Here is a 4820-nt window from a genome sequence, read left to right on the forward strand (position 1 = left end):
GGAGGGAATAATGCCTCAGGTCTGGCTTGTGGGAACATATTCCTTGCTAATCACTGGAAAGTGCTTTTGTATCATAATTTTTTGTATGGATGTGGGTCCAATACACACAAAATACCCTGGGAAAGCACATGTTACTGAAGGCATGATGCAGGAATAGCTAATGTTTCGTGCATCATATATGATGAGTGCCATTGATGTAGCCTTTCTCACATTGTGGACTGTGTACTCATAGACTATGACATCCTAAAGCATCCATTGTCCAGTATCCTCAACCATCTTCCCTAATTAGTAAATCATTTCCCATGAGGAAAGCACAAACCTGGAGCTCTGAGCAGTCTCCATCGTTTTTCTGGTAGCCATCACTGAACTGTGCTGATGCATTGCAGTTGCTCAAATAAGTCATATGGTGTCTTTTTTTTAACCTGATTGCATGGAAGTGCAAACAATTGATGCTGAATACTTGGAGTGTATTTAAAATTGAGAGGATGTTTTTCATCATCTAAGACTTTGATATTTTCTCTCTATCAATATTTATATCAAGAAAACAATTATGTATAAATCTTCGCAGGAAATTTGTAGAAAAGGCATGCCCCAGGGAGGGCAAAGTAAACAGATGATCAAATCTTTAGTCCTTGCAGAAATGTTACTACTGTAAGCACCTGTAAAAAGCAGTAAGAAAACTGTTGAATCGTGCATCCTTTCCATAATCATACTTTCCTGTACTAAATTTTTAATGTAAGTATATTGACAATAATACTACTACAGAAAGTTCAAAATAAATTATGAACAAAACCAGCAAACAAGAAGATTATTTGATTAATGCCTGTTCTGTGAACAAAAATGGCTTGACAACATCTGGTGATTCACAGAGAATCTTACAGACTCATAGAATCATTTAGGTTGGAAAAGACCTCTAAAATCATCAAGTCCAGCCATTAGCCCAGCACTGCTGTGTTCACCACTAAACCATACCCCCAAGTGTAACATCCACATGCCTTTTGAATGCTTCCAGGGATGATTATTCCACCACTTCCCTGAGCAGCCTGTTCCAATGCCTGACCCCCCTTTCAATGAAGAAATTTGTCTTCATATCCAATCTAAACCTCTCCTGGAGCAACCTGAGGCCATTTTCTCTGGTCCTGTCACTTGTTACCTGGGAGGAGAGACCAACCCCCACCTTGGTACCACCTCCTTTCAGGTAGTTGTTGAGTGTGGTAACAGTTAGGTACAAAAGCCATGATGTTATTTTCTCTTATGCTTTAAAACCAGAGATCACAAATTGGCTATTTCACATTGCTGCAAATATTCAGAGGCCTGAGCCTCAACAGAGGCTGGCAGTGAGAATGACTCAGAGACTCTGCTTTGTTAGGATAACCATCTCTTCAAGGAGTTTGCAAAGACCAGGGGAGTGGTAGTGGGAAAAACAAAAAAAATGAAAAAGGCAGATGCTGCCCATGGAGAATGGACTGAGAGAAGATAAGTTTAGGCAAAGGACTGTCAGACTTAAAACAACTCTCTCATAAGGAGCCCAGCCCTATGTGCTCTTTAACCTGCCTTGTGGGTGTGAAGGAAAAATTACCATGTGCTCCATTCCTGGCAGTAGGCTGCTATCTTGCTCAAAACTGGCTTTCTAAGCAGAAAGATAGATTTCTCAATCCCACACTTTTTTCCCCCTCCCTGCAAGCCAACAACAATTTCACAGGAAGAGCAGCATCACTGTGCGTTAGCTGCCAGTTACTGATGACACCCCACTGAGGTGTCCAAAGCACACGCAGGTAGCTTGACAGGCACACAGTGTCACTTGCTGTGACAGTGTAGGAGGAGTGAGACTCTCAGCATTTGGCCACCAGAATCAAACACAGCTGTTTGAATGGTGTTCCTGAGGGGTAATGTTTTGCAGCTGCTGCTGGAGCAACAGATCCGACTCACAGGGCGATGTGAGCTCCCTCTTTCCCAGGAGCTGTGCCAGCACACCACGTTGTTGATGCTCAGCCCTTGGCCCAGCGTGGTGCTGGTCCCAGCTACACATTCCCATAAGCTGTCAGCTTGAAATGCTGTTTAGAGCATTTGAGAACGTGTCCACGCTTGAAGAGTGATCCAAAGGCAATCAAATGTAATGAGTCTTTAAATTGACTTAAATGAGCTGGAAATCAGACCTCTGAAGCAATTGCTGCTCAGGTTACTTACCATCTCTCTACTAACTCCGCTGTGTGAAGCACATTTGCCCTGAAGCAGTGAACCGTCAGTGTTGGAGCTGCAGGGTTACAGTATCTATTTAAGCTTTGTTGAGCCTCTCAGCATGGGAGACCTTGGAGAAATGGGAGATCAAATATACAGTGCAGTAACATTCAGCAAGCATTCCCCTAACCTTCAGTGGCAGTGATTTGAGCTTGGTGGTAGGCCTCAGATCAAATAAGTACTCAGCTAGTGGCATTTTACCCTGTTTATTAAGATAAAGAGGGTTCTGAAATACTTCCTGGAGTTTGCTGTGGGAGTTGCAGGCTCCTGCACCAAGCCCTGTGACCCCATCTCCGAGGGGGTTCCCTGTGCTGCAGGAAGGCAGAGGAGGGGGAGCTTTACTCTAAACCAGATGCTGCTTCCTGCAAACTTGTCTCAGAGTTGGGCTGTCTTCAGAACAGCTACTGTAATTAATTAGATGTACGTAGGTACATCTTACATCAAAGACAGCGAGACATCCTTTCCCTCCCAGCTTGTGATACCTTGGCCCCTTTTCCTCTCTCAGAGACAGAAAAAACTCGTAACATTGACGCTGGCTGAAGGTGCTCCAACTATAACACCTGTCTCTCCCATATTGACATGGAGAGAAACAGGCTCCATAGTCTGGACTTTGCCTTGCTCATTGCTCACTCACTGCCGAACTGCACTGGGTGGCAGTTGCCTGGCTAGGCCCTGCTGACTTTATCTCCAGCTTGGTACTGGGTTATCAGCTGCTTAATGAACTGTCAAACCACTAATGCTGTCCCTTAAGTGCTGTAGTTTCCACTGTCTGTAACCTTTACCCTGCTTCCCTAGCCCTCTGCTGAAGAATGGGATTGAGCATCACCTGCCAGAATTCATTAATTTATTTCACTCACTTTTCTCGGTGTCTTCCGCCTAGACAAAAATCATACTTTCTGCCCTCAGCACTGCATCGGCAGCCACACAGTCATAATGTGTGCAAAGTCATTCCTTATGTTCTCAACACGCAGTTACAACCTTGCACCAGGATTTTACCATAGTAAAACACAAAAGTAGTGATCAGAAGGGAAATAGCAAGTGTTGGCTGTCTGCAGCCCTTTCTTCATGAGGGCAGCCTCACTTCAGAGATATAGGTGCAGGTTTCGTGTCACATGGGTGTGCTTGGGAAGAGGGCAGGGGTGCAGTCTTGCCAAGGGCACAGGCTTTAGGAGCACAACTCCCTGGAGTGCTGCACATTGCACTCCAGTGTTCACATTTGTAATCACTGGGATGTCTAGGAAGCAGTGAGAACAGGGTTTACCTCTTGACAAAGGAGAGGAATCTAACCAAGTTTCACACTGAACCTTCACCACATCCCTCTGCATTGTCTCCAGGACAGCTTGAGCCATGGAAACTAAACTTAACTTGCAGAACCTCTCAACTACCCAGGACAGCATGTGAAAAAGCACTGGAGCCAACTCTGAAAGAATGCATTTCTCCTATATGAGCTTTCCAAGGTTTTAACCCAAATTGCTGTTCAAGTTCCTACTGCTGAAAACCAGGTAAAAAGTATTAAGTCCTATTCAGATGGTTTTATTTCACCCTTTATATGTACAAATTACAACATGCATGGATTTAAAAGCAAGTAAATGGACAAGAACTACCAGTTTAAAAAATTACTGTAAATCACAAAAAGAATAGGCTTATTCTACAACATGGTAGTTAAATGATTTGCATCAAGCTGATATTACTGTTCATTTTTAACTGTTGTTATTAACAACCTGTGGAAAATAAATTTTCAGTATTCCACTTCTTTCAGTCATTTATGTTGCTCTTTTGCCTCACTCCAATGAGTGTGCCTTGTGGTTCAACTACTTTCTGATTTCTCATTCCCCTTCACTAACTCAAAGTCATCTGGTAAGTTACAGGATAATGTACAAATGAATCACAACTGCACTTTATGAAGTCCTAAGAATATCTGTGCTCATCTTGAATTTACTAAAATCTGCCTAATTTTAATCTGGGGCTTAAATCTGGTTGGCAGGGTTGTCTGCATTAATGTGTTGTGGTGTGCTATAGCAGTGGATCTGCAGCAAGAACCTGTTGGCAATGGAAGCCTGTGCCCACACTGTCCATATTGTAGGGGATTACTTTGAAGTACCCTTAGGCTGGATGCACTTTAGCAGTTGGAGCACATCTATCCACAGGTTTGATTTCACAGACTCCAGGAGCACCCTGCTATGGAAGTGTGGCAATTTGGAACCACAGGGACAGTTGCTTAAAAACATTCTCCTGATGCAGAACAAAGGTGAGATTTAGTCCTTGAAGAGTACTGATAGATTAAAGGACATGTTTGATCATTCAAAGTCCAGAGAGCTTTTAATACACGCTCTCCAACGAAGTCCTGAAAACTGCTGAAAAAGAAAACTCCGGTAATTCCATGACCGAGATCCATATGTTTTCTATTAAATTGTTGGCTGGCTGTGCTCAAACAACTTGCAGAGTTAGCTTCAGGTAGCAGAAGCAGGTGCAACTGCAGTTACCACAGTGCAGGTCTGGCGATTGGCAGCAGCAGAGTACTGGCTATCAATTTTTACAATTCTTTTCAGCCAGAACTTTTTTTCTTTCCCAGGCGGCAGGTT

The sequence above is a fragment of the Acanthisitta chloris genome, unplaced genomic scaffold, assembly GCF_000695815.1.
Source record: "Acanthisitta chloris isolate BGI_N310 unplaced genomic scaffold, ASM69581v1 scaffold9905, whole genome shotgun sequence".
Classification (NCBI taxonomy): domain Eukaryota; kingdom Metazoa; phylum Chordata; class Aves; order Passeriformes; family Acanthisittidae; genus Acanthisitta; species Acanthisitta chloris.